The following is a 19,748-nucleotide window of genomic DNA, read 5'->3' as shown; positions in this document are numbered from 1 at the left end:
GGCATGACTTTAAACTGGTACAGGCCAAACGGGGTGACAAACGCTGACCTGGGGTTGGCTTCCTCGGCTAAGGGAATCTGCCAGTACCCCTTACAAAGATCTATTGTAGTGAGGTACTGGCCTCTGGCCATTTTATCCAGGAGCTTGTCTATCCGGGGCATAGGTTAGGCATCAGATACGGTTTTGTCATTGAGCCTCCTGTAGTCTACGCACTAGCACTAGCACTAGCGGGGAGGCCCAGGGGCTGTCTGAGTGTTCTATAACACCTAACTAACATTTCTTCAATCTCCTTGCGCATGTTCTCCTTTACGGACTCAGGTATGCGGTACGGGGGTTGTCGTAGCGGGGTTTGTCCGGGGGTCTCTACCCTATGGGTAGCTAGGGGTGTGTACCCGGAGAGATTAGAGAACTTTATCCTGAATTAACCTTTGTGCTTGTGCCCATTCCTGGGGGCTCAGGCGCTCCCCCAACTGTACTTCTCCCAGGCCCTCGTTCTGGTCTCCTCTCTCTAGGAGGTCTGGGAGGGGTAAGTTATCAAAGTCCTCTGCGGCAGAGGCACAGATGGCGGCTACATTTTCAATGCGCTCGTAGTATGGCTTCAGCATATTCACATGGAGCATGTGTCTGCCACCCGCCCCAGCGCAGGGGCCGATCACATAGGTGGTATCACAGATCTGTTCTACCACCTTGTATGGGCCCTGCCAGGAGGCCTGCAGATTGTCATTGTGGACTGGCCTCAGGATTAGCACCTTCTGCCCTATCTGAAAGCTGCGGTCTCTGGCCCCGTTATCATATCATCTGCTCTGTCATTGTTGGGCTGCCTGGAGGTTGGTATGCACTGTCTGAGTCAATTCCTCCAGGCGCTAACGAAACTCTAGCACGTATGGGACGATAGGGGTACCCCTAGTGTTCACCTCCTCTTCACAATGTTCTTGGATGAGATCTAAGGGACCTCTCACCCTTCTCCCGAACAGTAGTTCAAAAGGGGGAGAACCAGGTGGACTCTTGGGGAACCTCCCTGTATGCAAATAGAAAATGAGGTAAGAACCTTTCCCAGTCCTTTCTGGTGTGTACAAACGTACGGATCATCTGATCAGAGTTCCGTTGAAACGTTCGCAGAGACCGTTGGACTGGGGGTGATTTAAGATGGGTTTAATACCGCATACCTTCCAGAGTTGGTGGGTAACCTCTGCAGTGAATTGGGTGCCCCTATCCGAAATAATCTCCCAGGGAAATCCCATGCGGGAGAAGAAGATTTGCATCATGGCATCCGCTATGGTCTCTGCATGAACATTGGTCAGCGCCACTGCCTCTGGATACCTGGTGGCATATTCCACTACGGTCAAGATGTTCTTCTTGCCGGAGGGACTGGGTTTAGCTAGGGGGCCTATGAGGTCTACGGCCACTCGACTAAATGGTTCCTCAATGATTGGAAGTGGTTGGAGCTTGCTTTATAGCAATCTCCTCGCTTCCCTACTCTCTGGCAGGTATTGCAGGTTTGGCAAAATTGCTTGATATTCTTTAAGATACCTGGCCAGAAAAAGTTCTGGGTCAGCCGATGTTTAGTTTGGCTGACCCCTAGATGTCCTGACAGAAGTATGTCGTGGGCAATGCGCAGTAAATCCTGCCTATATTTTTGGGGGACTATCAGCTGTTTTGTGTGTATCGGGATAGACCCAGCTACTATCTTTTCAGCATTGCAATATAATAGGCCCTTGTTCCAGGCATATCTCTCTCCCTCTAACCCGGCCTGGCTGTTGGCTATCCTGTCTTTATAGACCTGTAAGGAGGGATCTAGGGATACCTCACTGCCAAATTCTAATGGGGCATCCCAGGGGAGGGCGTCGGGAGAAGGGGTGGTTCGTTTACCTGAGCCTCAGCGTGTGTGGATGGTGCTGTGGTGCAGGCCTGCTGTCTGGTGACGACTGGGAATGCCTCTTGTACTGTGGGTTGGGGAACAAAAGCTGAAGTGAGCTCCCCCCAGTCGTTGCCCAAAATAATATCTGCCGGCAAGTCTTGCATGAGCCCCACTTCCACATTCCCTGATCCTACTCCCCAATTCAAATGCACCTTGGCAGTAAGTACTTTTTAGATGGCTCCCCTGCCACTTGCATGGCTACAAACTCTCCGGTGTGGGCCTCATTGGGGATGTGGTGGTTCCGGACCAAGGTCAAAGTGGCCCCAGTGTCACTTAGCCCTTGCACTTGTTTTCCGCTAGGTATACACTCTGGCGATGACCTTGTCTACTGTCGGAAGCTGCTTGGATGGGGTTGGCCTCATGTAGTACCCCCAGTTGTTCTTCTACAGAGGTGGCTGAAGTGTGTCGGGCGTTAGCTTCACCCTGGTAGCAATGTACCGTCGCCTGAGACCCTGGAGGTTGGCCCTGATTGGACCAGGTTTGGTGGTTTCGGTTCAGTGGGCATTCCCGTTGCACATGGCCCAACTGGTTGCAGGTGTGGCATCGTATACTAACCCGGGGTGGGTATCTCGGTGGGTATGGGTTAGGGGCTCCCCCTGGTCATGACAGAGTTGAAGTCGCAGGAGCTGGAAGAGGTGTTGCAGGTCTGGAGAATAAGCTGGGGGGGGGGTGGACGTTGGTATCGCCTTGCGTCTTGGTGCTCGTCCGCTAGTTTGGCTGCGTCGTGTAGGGTACGGACCTTTCGATCCCTTACTGTCACCGCCAGTTCTGTGAGAAGGTCTGGCAGACGTTCTTCTCTACCTCTTGTATGATGTTCTTTGTTTTGGTTTCACTTTCTCATCTCCTTTCTTTCTGCCAGCTGTCACTTATTTAGACTAATCGTCTTCCTTTATATTCCCTCCCATACTGCCTCACTTTGCGGTTTATACTACTTCCTGGATGAGGAGTTCACTGCTGGAAGCTGTGTCTGCTGTTTGCTCAGATAAGTCCTTTGCTTTATTATGTTTCCTTGCTGGCTTGATTCTAGGTGACCCTGACTCCGTCCGTATTAAGTACAGGGAGCCGGTGGTCGTGTCCCCTCACTATTATAGGGTTTTCAGGTGTCACACAGACTTAGGTACGTGGGCATGCAATCATCTACCATAAAGATCCTTGCATGTGCGTAGCAGTCAGGGAGAGCTCTTAGGGTTTTATAGGGCTCACCTATAAGCTCCTAAGTTTGCGATCAAGCCAGTCGCTCGTTTATTTATAAGTTCCAGTTATCTGCAAACTTCATCCGTGACACTTACCCAATCTTGTACCTCTGGTGCCAGCCCCTGGAATAATTGTTCTAGGAGGACCAGTTGTAGTAGGTCCTACAGGGTAGTGGCTTGGGTCGCTTGTATCCACCCCATGGCAGCTCTGTGTAAGCGGTGAGCCCATTCTGCATGAGAATCCTTTTTCTGTTTTAAGTTCCCGGAATTTATGTCTGCATGCCTCAGGGGTAATGGCTAAACGTACTATAATGGCCTGTTTCAGCTTCTGGTAGTCTCTGCTGTCCTCATCCGGAACTGCAGGGTACACCTCTGCTGCGCGGCCAGATAATCTACTGGCAAGCAGGGGTACCTGGTCTGCGGGGCTGATATCATGCAGCTGGCACAATCTTTCAAAGTCCTGTAGATATTTGTTGATGTCTTCCTCTGTATCGGCATAATTTTTAAATGCTTGATAGGGAATCTTAATTTTTCCCTGGGTGATGTTGGATGGTGCTGGTGACCCCTCTCTGGATCGCTGGCCTGTTTGTAGCTGCCTGGCCAGGATATACTTCTGTACATCTGCCATTAATCTTTCCAATGTCTCTCTGGGTGGTGTTTCTGGGTAAAACTCTAATCTGGTTCAGAGTTCTTTTTGGAACTCTGTTTCTTCCCTCTGTGGTGGAGGTGCCGTATATTTGCTCGGTCTCCCTCCATGAGTTCGGCAATAAGGGTAGCTTTCGTCTTGTTGCTGGCTATTTTACACCTTGCTTCCAACAGTTCTTTTAGTGTAGCTCGTTTCAGTGCGGCATAGTTCATCTCCATTCACCGTCCCTTCGTATAGCCGAACATATTCCCGAACTCCGGTTTTTATACGAATGGCTGTTTCAACGAGCCGCTGTTTTGCTGTGAGGTTTGAATCCCGTCGCTTGGCACCAATTGTAGTGGGGTAATAGTATAATCCACGGTATCTCTGCTGGTAGTCTTATCCCGCATACAAGATACAGATAGCGTAAGTATACAAGTATAATCCCTTCTTCCCAAGAACTGGCCGACACATAGTTTGGGAGTCAACAACAGCTCTTTAATGTAACCGTTTATATACAAGTCCCCATGCAAGGGGTTTCCATAATGGCATTCCAGGGGTTTTTCCCTGGTGGTGTCACGGTGGGGAGTGGGGGAAACCCCCCACCGTGCAATGTAAAAGGATAATCGATAGCTGCTAGGCCAAGAAGCCACGAAAAGGGAAGCAGGTCACCTCTTATAGCGTCCTTAATCCTCTCCCTAACTCCTCACTGTATGAGCGGACCCCGATGGTAGGACAGCTCATACCCTGTAAACCTGGGACCCCGAGTTGCCCTGATAATCCCTCAGATAGGAGCAGGTGGGATACGTCCTGTTCATCCAAGACACGGAAGAACAAGAGTCTCTAAAGACCTAATAGCAGGGAAAAGGAGAGACCATACACAGCAAGAGGAACGGCAGGTAAGAACAAAAGACAACACACTTACCTGCCGAAGTCTCCACGACTAGAACCCGTGCATACGTACAGGAGCCCTAACACTAAGCAGGACGCCGTACAAACAACTCACACAGGTATCCAGCACGCCAGATTCAGCCAGGACCCCCATGCCACAAGGCGCATGGCAGCCCCAGGCAGCGCCCCAGGGAAGCCAACCCCCTTCCGGAGGACACAACACACAGGGAAAACGTCTTACATACATGCCGGGACAAACACCAACAACAGCCCAGACATGTAACAACAATAAAGACGTACAACACACCCTGAACATAAACCCACACCTAACATACAACAAGTGAGGTAGGGTATAAGGAGCATACAAAAGGAAGACAATTTATGTACAACAAAGAGCTCCAACACCAAATAATGATACAGTACAACTGACTCCAGCCAGGAAGCCACAGGTAATATCCACATAGTGGCCACACCCAGGACACACCTAAATCCCCACCAGCTAGAAGATAAACCCCTTGCTGACCAAACAGCATGGAGACACACCTTAAAGGGGAAATGCATGTGCAAACCGACTACCAGCAACCAGTCTGCATGGCAACCGCATCACGGTCAAACAACAATATGACCGTGACAGGTGGACTCTGTGGAAAACATAACCTGCAATGCTATTCCCTTATGGTTCGCTACTTGTAAAACAAAAAGTAAATCAGTCACCTGCTGAGCATTCGTCTGGTTGTTCAGTAGAAACACAATGGCTACAATGTCAATTGAGTTACCCCTCAGGCTGAGGGGAGGGGATGTGTGGCCTGTAAACCAGTTTGTGATTAGAGAATGTATAATTTTCTGGGGGTATTGTTCCATAGAACACAATGGATACAATGTTAATGGGGTTATCTCCCAGGCTGAAGGGAGGGGATGTGTGGCATACAGCATCTGTTCGTGAAACTAGCATAAGTCTTGTAGAGTGTAAAATTAACACATGAACCCAGTCTTTGATATACTGAAGTGGCTAGGTTTGCCACAGAAAGGATTTTGGAGTACATACATTTTGATAACTTTTTTTGTTCTATTATTTTAGATGCACAGAAAATCTGCAGTTCTGGTATTTTTTTTTCTCTTTATGTGGGTTTAATAATATGATGATTTTATAGTTCAGGCTATTACAAATGCAGCTGTACCAATTATGTATAGTTTTTTGTTCTATATTTTTGACACAATAAAGCATGTTAATTGGGAAAAGCTGTTTTGTTTGTGTTCTATTCTTTTTTTATATTGTGAATCATTTTATTAAAACTTTTTTCTCATTTTTTTCAGACCTGCTAGGTGACTAATACTTTTTTTACGCCGTTATTAACCGCCACTAGTGTTGAGCAAACAAGTGTTTTCAAGTTTGGTGCACAAGGTTCGGGTTATCCAAGTATTCCATTATACACTCACCTAAAGAATTATTAGGAACACCTGTTCTATTTCTCATTAATGAAATTATCTAGTCAACCAATCACATGGCAGTTACTTCAATGCATTTAGGGGTGTGGTCCTGGTCAAGACAATCTCCTGAACTCCCAACTGAATGTCAGAATGGGAAAGAAAGGGGATTTAAGCAATTTTGAGTGTGGCATGGTTGTTGGTGCCACACGGGCCGGTCTGAGTATTTCACAATCTGCTCAGTTACTGGGATTTTCACGCACAACCATTTCTAGGGTTTACAAAGAATGGTGTGAAAAGGGAAAAACATCCAGTATGCGGCAGTCCTGTGGGCAAAAATGCCTTGTGGATGCTAGAGGTCAGAGGAAAATGGGCCGACTGATTCAAGCTGATAGAAGAGCAACGTTGACTGAAATAACCACTCGTTGCAACCGAGGTATGCAGCATTTGTGAAGCCACAACACGCACAACCTTGAGGCGGATGGGCTACAACAGCAGAAGACCCCACCTGGTACCACTCATCTCCACTACAAATAGGAAAAAGAGGCTACAATTTGCATGAGCTCACCAAAATTGGACTGTTGAAGACTGGAAAAATGTTGCCTGGTCTGATGAGTCTCGATTTCTGTTGAGACATTCAAATGGTAGAGTCCGAATTTGGCGTAAACAGAATGAGAACATGTATCCATCCTCTGATGGTTACTTCCAGCAGGATAATGCACCATGTCACAAAGCTCGAATCATTTCAAATTGGTTTCTTGAACATGACAATGAGTTCACTGTACTAAAATGGCCCCCACAGTCACCAGATCTCAACCCAATAGAGCATCTTTGGGATGTGGTGGAACGGGAGCTTCGTGCCCTGGATGTGCATCCCTCAAATCTCCATCAACTGCAAGATGCTATCCTATCAATATGGGCCAACATTTCTAAAGAATGCTATCAGCACCTTGTTGAATCAATGCCACGTAGAATTAAGGCAGTTCTGAAGGCAAAAGGGGGTCCAACACCGTATTAGTTTGGTGTTCCTAATAATTCTTTAGGTGAGTGTAGATTCTGCTACCACGGACCATAAGTTATGGTCTGTGGTAGCGGAATCCATAAGGGAGTTCTTAGATAACCCGAACCTTGTACGCCAAACTTGAAAACACAAGTTTACTCGTCCCTAACTGCCACTTCTAATGCCTTATTCATAAGTCAGAGTTTTAGTCAGTGATTTATATCAGTGATTTTGAGCCAAAACCAGGTGCAGCTCTAACACAGAACAGGTGCAGAGTGGCACAATGAGTGTGGAGGTGGCGGCAGCAATATCAAGAGGAGGCTACAGAGTGGCACAATGACAGTGTGGAGGTGGCAGCAGCATCAGGAGACCACAGAGTGGCAAGGTGACATAGTGTGGAGGTGGCAGCAGCATCAGGAGACCACAGAGTGACCCGTGACAGAGTGCGGAGGTGGGTGGCAATACCAGTACTAGCTGAAGATGGTGGATGAAAGAAGGAGCACTTGGCATCAGATGTGTGGCATCAGGCGGGGGGCAGCATCAGAGTAGTAGCTGAGGTAGATAGCCAAAAGAAACCGGTCTCTTTTGTCAAAGTGTTGGTTTGGCACCATAGATGATCTAGTCTGATGCATCAGGCATTTGTGGGTGGAAATCCTGGCTGATCCACGCCTGATTCATCTTGACAAAAGGTCAGTCTCTCCACATTTTGGGTGGACAGGCGAGTTCTTCTTGGGGTAACTATGGCCCCCGCCGCACTAAACACCCGCTCTGATGCCACACTATTGGCCGGGCAGGACAGCTTTTCCATGGCAAACTCTGCCAGTTGCGGCCACAAATCCAGTTTGGCAGCCCAGTAGTCCAGCGGATCTTCAATGTGGGGTGACAGGGTGCTGTCCAAGTATGCCACCACCTTCTGGTTCAGGTCCTGCTCCAGAACTAGCTGCTGCTGGGTAGTTTCTTCATTAGGCGGATGAAGAAAGCTGCTCATCAGTGACTCTAGACTCAAATTGCTGCTGATGGAGCTGGAACTGCTCCTACCCCCCACAGCATCCATGGCAGAGGAACGTGAGCGCAGAGGGTCCCCCCGGTCAGACCTGCCAGAGGATGTACGATGGCGCAGATAGGCAGGGGCCAACTGACTACATAGGATGTCTCTATAGTACTTCAATTTGTCCTCCCTCTCAGTGGGTGTAAAAAAGGCCCTTATTTTGGACAGGTAGTGAGGGTCCAACAAGGTAGAGAGCCAGAAGTCATCCCTCTGCCGAATGGTGACAATTCGACTGTCACTACACAAGCAAGCATGCATCGGGCCATTTGTGCAAGTGACTCAGAGGGACTCCCTGCCTCCATCTCCACTGCATACTGCCACTGTGTGCCTGGGTCCTCTGTCTCATCTTCCTCATTGCCCTGTAGCTCCTCTGGCTGCTCCTGCTCCTCCTCCTTTCACCTGTGTAGAAAAACCACCCATTTCGCTACACATTGTTTGTGCTCCAATGTCCTCCGCCTCCTGTAGTTCAGCCCCTACAGGGCTCATGTGGCCGTGAGATCTAGGTGCCATGTCTTCAGTCTCCTGACCAGCCAGATTTACCAGCATCTGTTCCAGGACATGAAGCAGTGAAATGATGTTGTTCATCTCATAGTCCTGGCGAGTGACAAATAATGTGGCCTCCTCAAAGTGCCTGAGCAAACGGCAGGTGTCACGAATGAGCTGCTGCTGGCTGACATCGAAGTTACACAGAGGAGTACTCCTGTCTGCTTGGATCAAGAAATCGTTTATGGACTCTGTTCGTATAGGCAGTCCAAAATATGGAGGGTGGAATTCCAATGCGTGGAAACATCGCATATCAGCCTATGTTGAGGGATGCCGTTCTGCCGCTGCAGCTCAAGGAGGGTGTGCTTTGCGGCATATGAGTGGCTGAAGTGCATGCAAAATTTCCTGGCCATTTTTAGGATGTCTTGCAGATGGGTGGAAGACTTCAGGAACCGCTTGACAACCAGATTAAACACGTATGCCATGCAGGGCACATAGCTCAGCCATCCTTGATGCAGCTCTGACACCATGTTCTTCCCATTGTCGGTCAACATGGTTCAGATTTTGAGTTGTCGTGGATTCGATTTCTTGATGGAAATGGAGCAGTTCCTCCCTGTGTGACGTGGTTTGCCCAGGCAAACGAGGTGCAGAACAGCGTGACACCGCCGTGCCATGCACATGTGGTATGCTGGAGGGGGCACTGTGAATTGTCCCTGCAGTGGAGGCTGAGGACACGGTGGGGGATAAGGAGGGAGAGGCGGACATTGTGGTGGGACCAACGTTGTGAGAGCATGGAGGCGGAAGCAGCGTTATCTGTCCACGTTTCTAGTGTGGCTGTGCAGGAACCACATTCACCCAGTGGGCCATAAAGGAGATGCATTGTTCCTGACCGTAGTTACAACTCCACACGTCAGCCCTGCCGCGTACTTTGCAGACACCGACAGGCTCAAGGACTGGCCCACCTTCTGTTCTACATACGTATGCAGGGTACTGCCTATTTGGCAAAGAAATTATGGCTTGGTTCTCTCCATCTCGGCTTGGCACAAGCCTTGAGTTCTCTGAAAGGTGCGGAATTCACCACTTAGAAAGGGAGGGACTGCAGCACCAGCAACTTGGCCAGGAGCACGTTCAGCTTCTGCTCCACTGGATGAGTGCACACATACGGTTGTCCCTTGGCAATCGCTTCAGTGATCGATTGCTGATGGAATGACTGACGAGGAGTATGAGGAGGAGCGGGAGCATCAGGACCAGCAGATGATAAGAAGGACAGACAGCTCCCTTCTGCTGAGGTGGTGGAGCCTTGACTGTCTGAAATCGGGTGCATGCCACTGAGTGATGCAGCAGTTTCTGCGGCAGGCTGGACCACCACATGGGAGCCACGGTTCTCCCAGGCCACTTTATGGTGACGCTGCATATGTTGACCCAGGTCCGTGGCACCCTGGCCACACTTCACCTTCTGCCACAGATTCTACAAATGGCCATGTTCACCTCCTCTGGCGGCTTAACAAAAAACTGCCACACCATCAAGTAGGTGATTTTACCCTGGGCACGTCTGGCTCCTGACCTCCCACTGCTGCCACCCTGCTGACTCCCGGCCACGCTAGTGACTTTCTGACTCTGCTTCGGCCTCACGGGCAAGCTGCCACCCTCTTCTCCCGATGATGATGAAGCCCCTAATTCACCCGGCTCCCCAGTGCGATCAGCTACATCATCATCATCGAGTACTGTTTTCACATCACTGATGTCCTCCTCAACGGTCTCTGGGTCAGGAGCCTGACCGCTTGCAACACCAGCTCCCACGCCACTCTCCTCATCACTACTTGTCCGCCTACCGGAGGAATCAGCGGATGTCTCCTCCACATTTTGGCTGGCCAGTAGCTGTGGACTGCCTCTAGTAGCTTGTTCTCCCTGTATAGTGAATCTGAGCCCACAGCATATAATACTTCTCTGGCTGAGGGAACAGAAAAGGACGAAGGCAGGTTGAGGACAGGTGAGGGCACAGGGCCTGCCCGGGGCAATGCCAACTCTTGGCTGGGGGTGTCTGATGTCAATTAGGATGAAGTGGATTACCGAGTCAACCATTCAAGAACTGCTGGGTTGCTGGTCAAGAAACAACCGCTAGGTGATACCGGGAGCTCATGCCTCTCGCTGAGGCTCCTGCTGCCGTGCCCCCTTACTTTGCTGTGACCTGTGCCAGAAACATTTAGGCCTCTGCCACTTACCTGTGCAGGGCCTGGCACTTCTCTGCGTGACATACTGTTAGACCAAATAAATAAATAGGAAATTAAAACATCTCAAAAAAAGTTTGTAATTTTTTCACTTCACCACTCAACGGCTAATAAGCCCTTTTTTCCCCCACTAATACATGCCAAAAAGGCTTTAGAACATATAACTGCACCACTGAACGGCAAATAGGACCTTATTTTTTTCCCACTTATAAACACCACAAAAGGCTTTGGAACATATAACTGCACCGCTGAACGGCAAATATATATTTCTTTGCCACTAATACACGCCAAAAAGGGCTTAAATTTTCTCACTTCACCACACAACGGCAAATAATTTTTTTGGGCCACTAATACACGCAAAAAAAGGGCTTTAAAACATATAACTGCATGGCTGAACGGCAAATAGGCCCTAACTTTTTTCCACTTATACACTCCACAAAAGGTTTTAGAACATATAACTGCACCGCTGAACGGCAAATAATATACTGTATTTGTCGCTTTAAAAGAAGCACTCAATGATAAGATGCACCCCAGATTTTAGAGAAGAAAAATAAGAAAAAAATATTTTTCATCAGACCTCAGATCAGACCCCCACAAATTTCAGGACATCATATCAGCCCTCCATGTCAGACCCTCAATAGACCTCAGAACAGCCCTTTTCTTTTAGACCCCCATCAGCCCTTTTCTTTTAGACCCAATCAGACCTTTTCTTTTAGACCCCCATCAGACCTTTACTTTTTGACCCAATCAGACCTCAGATCAGCCCTTTTCTTTTAGATCCCCATCAGCCCTTTTCTTTTAGACCCCCATCAGCCCTTTTCTTTTAGACCCCCATCAGCCCTTTTCTTTTAGACCCCCATCAGCCCTTTTCTTTTAGACCCCCATCAGCCCTTTTCTTTAAGACCCCCATCAAACCTCAGATCAGCCCTTTTAGACCCCCATCAAACCCCCATGAGCCCTTTTCTTTTAGACCCCCATAAGACTTCAGATCAGGCCTTTTCTTTTAGACCCTATTTAGCCCTTTTCTTTCAGACCCCCATCAGACGAAAATAAATAAATAATTCACTTACCTATCCTGCGCCTCTCCGGGTCCAGCGGTCTCTTTAGAACTCGCGCTCCCCTGTCTTCTCTGGCCCGCGCTGCAATGTCACCTGACAGCGTCAGGTCATAGTGATGCTGTACGCGGTCAGGACAGTGCAGCACCAGCCCCAGCAAGAAGACCAGGGAGGGCTTGCGCTTCTTCCCCGCTCCCGAAACCTAATGCATTCTAGTGAGCGCTTCCATAATGGAAGCGCTCCCTAGTATTCGCTTTATAAGACGCAGGGCCATTTCCCCCTACTTTTGTAAGCGCGTCTTATAAAGCGGAAAATATGATATATTTTTTTGCCAGTAATACTTGCCAAAAAGTGCTTTAGAACATATAACTGCACCTCTGAACGACAAATAATAAATATATTTTTCCATTAATACATACCAAAAAGGGCTGTAATTTTCTCACTTCACCACACAACAGCTAATAAGCCCTTTTCCCCACTAATACAAGCCAAAAATGCTTTAGAACATATAACTGCACCGCACAAGGGCAAATAAGACATAGAAATATTTCCTTGTAATAAACCCTGTTAATGGCTATATCAAACAGCACTTGCACCCCAATAACAAGAACGGTATGCTGGAATTACAGAGCTATATAATGGCAATTTGTATCCACAGTCAGTGCAGCAAAGTGTAATAGGATTGTTCCTATTACCCAGGCTGTAACCTCCCCTACTGAACCCTGTTCTACTTAAATACTGTGGAATGATTCCTCCCTATCCTTTCCTTAACCCCTTCCCGACCGCAATCTGTATATATACGTGATAGCTGCACATACCCCGTGCAGCTACCACGTATATAGACGTCAAGCCAGCTCTTTAATCCAAGCGCTGCAAAGCGCTTGGATTAAAGCTTCTGCCCGTGTCCTGCTGCTGTCACGGACAGCATACAGGCCAGTAATGCCGGCAAGGGACCAATCAGAGTGGCCCCTTGCCGACAATCGATCCGATTGGTTAGTCTGTGCAGACTAACCAATCGGATCGCGGCAGTGAAAAAAATGCCGGTTTCATGCTCTGATCTGCGCTCTGCAGATCAGAGCATGAAATCAGGTAGCGTCTTCGTAATACCCCCCCCCCCCCCCCCCCGATCTGTGCCCCCAATCTGTGGCTGTGCCCCCCCTTGTGTCTGCCTGCAGCTAATTCCTAGAGGCAGCTGCCCTGATGCGGTCCGCCCCCTCCCCGCCCCACGCATTCAGTCTCTCCTGCCCCAGCCTCTCTCAATATTGGCGGCAAGAGCATTGCAAAGTATAGTACAACTATCAGCCCCACTGGATCTTCAAGATCCAAGAGGGAACTGATAAAAAAAAAGTGAAAATAATAAAAGTAAAAATAAATAAATAAAAATGTAAATTAAAAAAAGAAATTGCCTTTTCCTATAAAAAAAATTAAAAAATAAAATACACATATTAGGTGTCACCGCGTCCGTAACGACCGTCTCTATAAATATATCACATGATAGACCCCGTCCGATAAACACCATAAAAATTAAATAAAAAAAACAGTGCCAAAAAAGCTATTTTTGTCACCTTACATCACAAAAAGTGCAACAGCAAGCGATCAAAAAGGCTTATGACCCCCAAAATAATGCCAATCAAACCGTCACCTCGTCCCGCAAAAAAATGATACCCTATTTAAGACAATCGCCCAAAAAATAAAAAAGCTATGGCTCTCAGACTATAGAGACACTAAAACATCATTTTTTTGGTGTCAGAAATGCTATTCTTGTGTAAAACTTAAATAAATAAGAAAAAGCATACATATTGGGTATTGCCACGTCTGTAACGATCTGCTCTATAAAACTGTCACATGACCTAACCCCTCAGATGAACGCTGTAAAAAAAAAAAAAAAAAATGTTCCAAAACAGCCAATTTTTTGGCCACCTTGTCCCATAAAGTGTAATAATGAATGATCAAAAAATCCTATGTACCCAAAAATGGTACCAATAAAAACCTCAACTCTTTCTGCAACAAATGAGCCCCTGCACAAGACGATTGGTAGAAAAAAAAAAACATATGGCGTTCAGAAAACCAATCCAGCAAAATCTGCCTTCCAAAAACCATACGGTGTTCCTTTCCTTCTGCGCCCTGCCGTGCGCCCTTACATCAGTTTACAACCACATGTGGGGTGTTTCTGTAAACCGCAGAATCAGAGTAATAAAGATTGAGTTTTGTTTGGCTGCTAACCCTCAATGTGTTAAAGAAAAAAATTTAATAAAATAGAAAATCTGCTAAAAAAGTGAAATTTAGAAATTTCCTCTCCATTTTCCTTTAATTCTTGTGGAACACCTAAAGGGTTAATAACGTTTGTAAAATTGGTTTTAAGTAACTTGAGGGGTCTAGTTTCTACAATGGGGTCATTTATGGGGGTATCTACTATATAGGCCCCACAAAGTGACTTCAGACCTGAACTAGTCCTTATAAAGTGGGTTTTGGAAATTTTCTTAAAAATTTTAAGAATTGCTTCTAAACTTCTAAGCCTTCTAACGTCCTAAAAAAATAAAATAACATTTCCAAAATGATGCCAACATAAAGTAGACATATGAGGAATGTTATGTAATAAATATTTTATGAGGTATAACTTTCTGTTTTAGAAGCAGAGAAATTGAAATTTAGAAAATTGCAAATTTTTATTAATTTTTGGTAAATTTGGGATTTTTCATAAATAAAGGTGATATATATTGACTCAAATTTATGACTGTCATGAAGTACAATATGTCACGAGAAAACAATCTCAGAATGGCGTGGATAAGTAAAAGTGTTTCAAAGATATTACCACTTAAAGTGACGCATGTCAGATTTGTAAATTTTGACCTGGACACTGGGGCATCAATGACCCGTGGTCATGAAAGGGTTAAACTTAAATACAGCAAAATAAAAGTTTTAAAGTGTTTTCTGCCACTGTCTCTAGCGCCTGATGACATCTCTCCCTGCACTAATTACACTTGGAAATGTCTGAATCCTAGATGGATGAGGCTATTTATAGGGCTGTGACATCACAGGGCTGGCTGGCTGCTGATTGTCTGCATGCATTGCATTGTGAGTGATCCCTCATTCCCAGAGTTCCTTGCTCCATGTCCGAAGCGTGAGGAAATTCAGATTCAGTGCGAATAGAAATTTTCCTGAAATTCGGATCGAATTCCACTTCGGCAACTTCGATTTTCTCATCTCTAAAAATTATATGTCTATGCCAGCAAGGGAGCCGGTGTACGTTTAGGCAGGCGGTGGCTGGCCAGCGCCTCTACAGCGGTATTAAGACCGACGTCTAAAAGACGGTTCTAATAAATGACCCCATATGTTCTTATGGATGAGCTCCATAGAAATTAATGTTCATTCAGGAGGACAGAAGCTGCCGCACAATGCATCCAGCTCCCCAGATCTCCACCAGGGGAAGCCAGAGCACAACCAGAAGCGTGGTTTTAACGCATCCAGAAGCCATAGTCACATTTGACCACGGCATCTGAAGGGTTAACTTTCTGTGACCAGTTGCAGACATTACTTCTGGGTGCCTGCTGTTTAAAACCACACTGGCGACTTTAACCTGTGATGACTTATATATGGCAATGCTTCAATATTGCAATGTACTGTATAGTGATTTGAACGTTATCCTGTTACATGGAAGGCCTGGGAGCCTTAACATAGCCCGAGACTGCCATGGCCACCACTTGGCACCCTGCCATCTTATTGCAAAGGGAGAATCTATCAGGTGACAAAAGGTTGCTAGTGACCTTGACCATGGCATTTGAGGGGTTAAATGACTGGGATTGGAGTTCTCTGATCCTAGTCATTACAGGTGGGTATCAGATGTGTAACAGAGTTTGCATGAACCACATATGATTAGTAGTAGGCTCGGCTCCTGAGCCCATGTTATAAGTACAGTATGTATGACAGATTTAGACATGTAAAAATGCACAAAAAGTGCCTTCCGTAGTGTAAAACGTTTTATAGAATATAGCAATACAATGGATAAAGGGACACGGCATCAAAAAAATTTAAATCACATATTAACAGCGTTATTTTATATAAATATACAATGTAATTTTTTTTGTTACAAAAAACAGGCTTTCGGTATATAATGGAGGAACCATGTTGACTCAACAATAGATGGCACTGTGTTAACGACTAGTACTTATTCATGTGTACTGTAGTTCTTTCAGTGTATGTTCTCTCTCTATGTGATGTAAGATGCTGTCTATTGTGTTCTCCATCTTGATGGCGTTACAGATAATGGTTGCTGTTTGTTTCAAATAAAGCAAACCAGTTTGTTCTCCCACATTGTCTGTTCCTAAAAGCTGAAACACTAACAGATTATGAGTAGAGAAGAGCAAAGTTTTCAAAAATTCAATTTGGATGCTTTGCAAAATTTTTCCAAAACATTCACTTCGTTATGAATTAATTTGACATGAAATGTGTTAAATCAGCTATATCCTGGCCTGCAAGGAATGCGTATCTTGATGTACAGACGTGGCCAAAAGTTTTGAGAATTACATAAATATTGGAAATTGGAAAAGTTGCTGCTTAAGTTTTTATAATAGCAATTTGCATATACAGTTGCAAGAAAAAGTATGTGAACCCCTTGGAATTATATGGATTTCTGCACAAATTGGTCATAAAATGTGATCTGATCTTCATCTAAGTCACAACAATAGACAATCACAGTCTGCTTAACCACTTAAGGACCACAGGTTTATACCCCCCTAGTGACCAGGCCCTTTTTTACAAATCGGCACTCCACAACTTTAGCGGTTTATTGCTCAGTCATGCAACTTACCACCCAAATTAATTTTACCTCCTTTTCTTCTCACTAATAGAGCTTTCATTTGGTGGTATTTCATTGCTGCTGACATTTTTACTTTTTTTGTTATTAATCGAAATTTAACGATTTTTTTGCAAAAAAATGACATTTTTCACTTTCAGTTGTAAAATTTTGCAAAAAAACAACATCCATATATAAATTTTTCTCAAAATTTATTGTTCTACATGTCTTTGATAAAAATAAAAAAAAGTTTGGGTAAAAAAAAATGGTTTGGGTAAAAGTTATAGCGTTTACAAACTATGGTCCAAAAATTTGAATTTCCGCTTTTTGAAGCAGCTCTGACTTTCTGAGCACCTGTCATGTTTCCTGAGGTTCTACAATGCCCAGACAGTAGAAAAAACCCACAAATGACCCCATTTCGGAAAGTAGACACCCTAAGGTATTCGCTGATGGGCATAGTGAGTTCATAGAACTTTTTATTTTTTGTCACAAGTTAGCGGAAAATGATGATTTTTTTTTTCTTACAAAGTCTCATATTCCACTAACTTGTGACAAAAAATTAAAACTTCCATGAACTCACTATGCCCATCATGAAATACCTTGGGGTGTCTTCTTTCCAAAATGGGGTCACTTGTGGGTTAGTTATACTGCCCTGGCATTTTAGGGGCCCAAATGCGTGCGAAGTAGTTTGAAATCAAAATCTGTAAAAAATGGCCGGTGAAATCCGAAAGGTGCTCTTTGGAATGTGGGCCCCTTTGCCCACCTAGGCTGCAAAAAAGTGTCACACATGTGGTATCTCCGTACTCAGGAGAAGTTGGGCAATGTGTTTTGGGGTGTCATTTTACATATACCCATGCTGGGTGAGATAAATATCTTGGTCAAATGCCAACTTTGTATTAAAAAAAAAAAAAAAAAAAAAAAAAAGGGAAAAGTTGTCTTTTGCCAAGATATTTCTCTCACCCAGCATGCGTATATGTAAAAAGACACCCCAAAACACATTGCCCAACTTCTCCTGAGTATGGGGATACCAGATGTGTGACACTTTTTTGCAGCCTAGGTGGGCAAAGGGGCCCACATTCCAAAGAGCACCTTTCAGATTTCACCGGCCATTTTTTACAGATTTTGATTTCAAACCACTTCTCACGCATTCGGCCCCTAAAATGCCAGGGCGGTATAACTACCCCACAAGTGACCCCATTTTGGAAAGAAGAGACCCCCAGGTATTTTGTGATGGGCATAGTGAGTTCATGGAAGTTTTTATTTTTTGTCACAGGTTAGTGGAATATGAGACTTTGTAAGAAAAAAAAAAAAAAATCATCATTTTCCGCTAACTTGTGACAAAAAATAAAAAAAAAATCTAGGAACTCGCCATGCCCCTCACGGAATACCTTGGGGTGTCTTCTTTCCAAAATGGGGTCACTTGTGGGGTAGTTATGCTGCCCTGGCATTCTAGGGGCCCTAATGTGTGGTAAGTAGGTAAACGACCTGTGAAATCCGAAAGGTGCTCTTTGGAATGTGGGCCCCTTTGCCCACCTAGGCTGCAAAAAAGTGTCACACATCTGGTATCCCCGTACTCAGGAAAAGTTGGGCAATGTGTTTTGGGGTGTCTTTTGACCAAGATATTTATCTCACCCAGCATGGGTATATGTAAAATGACACCCCAAAACACATTGCCCAACTTCTCCTGAGTACGGCGATACCAGATGCGTGACACTTTTTTGCAGCCTAGATGCGCAAAGGGGCCCACATTCCTTTTATGAGGGCATTTTTAGACATTTGGATCCCAGACTTCTTCTCACGCTTTAGGGCCCCTAAAATGCCAGGGCAGTATAAATACCCCACATGTGACCCCATTTTGGAAAGAAGACACCCCAAGGTATTCAATGAGGGGCATGGCAAGTTCATAGAAATTTTTATTTTTTGGCACAAGTTAGCGGAAATTATTTTATTTATTTTTTCTCACAAAGTCTCCCTTTCCGCTAACTTGGGACAAAAATTTCAATCTTTCATGGACTCAATATGCCCCTCAGCGAATACCTTGGGGTGTCTTATTTCCGAAATGGGGTCACATGTGGGGTATTTATACTGCCCTGGCATTCTAGGGGCCCTAAAGCGCGAGAAGAAGTCTGGAATATAAATGTCAAAAAAAATTTACGCATTTGGATTCCGTGAGGGGTATGGTGAGTTCATGTGAGATTTTATTTTTTGACACAAGTTAGTGGAATATGAGACTTTGTAAGAAAAAAATAATAATTTCCGCTAACTTGGGCCCAAAAAATGTCTGAATGGAGCCTTACAGGGGGGTGATCAATGACAGGGGGGTGATCAGGGAGTCTATATGGGGTGATCACCCCCCTGTCATTGATCACCCCCCTATAAGGCTCCATTCAGATGTCCGTATGTGTTTTGCGGATCCGATCCATGTATCCGTAAAAATCATACGGACATCTGAATGCAGCCTTACAGGGGGGTGATCAATGACAGGGGGGTGATCAGGGAGTCTATATGGGGTGATCAGGGGTGAATAAGGGGTTAATAAGTGACGGGGGGGTGTAGTGTAGTGTGGTGCTTGGTGCTACTTATTACTGAGCTACCTGTGTCCTCTGGTGGTCGATCCAAACAAAAGGGACCACCAGAGGACCAGGTAGCAGGTATATTAGACGCTGTTATCAAAACAGCATCTAATATACCTGTTAGGGGTTAAAAAAAAAATCACATCTCCAGCCTGCCAGCGAACGATCGCCGCTGGCAGGCTGGAGATCCACTCGCTTACCTTCCGATCCGGCTCACGCGAGATGACGCCAATCGGCGTTAGTGTATCCTGGGAGAGCCGCCGCGATGACGCCTTTCGGCGTTAGGTGTGCGGCAAGTGGTTAAACTAATAACACACAAAGAATTAAATGTTACCATGTTTTTATTGAACACACCATGTAAACATTCACAGTGCAGGTGGAAAAAGTATGTTAACCCTTGGATTTAATAACTGGCTGAACCTCCTTTGGCAGCAATAACTTCAACCGAATGTTTCCTATAGTTGCAGATCAGATGTGCACAACGGGCAGGAGTAATTCTTGACCATTCCTCTTTACA

The sequence above is a fragment of the Bufo bufo genome, chromosome 6 (assembly GCF_905171765.1).
Source record: "Bufo bufo chromosome 6, aBufBuf1.1, whole genome shotgun sequence".
Classification (NCBI taxonomy): domain Eukaryota; kingdom Metazoa; phylum Chordata; class Amphibia; order Anura; family Bufonidae; genus Bufo; species Bufo bufo.
Note: the sequence above shows the minus strand (reverse complement) of the source record.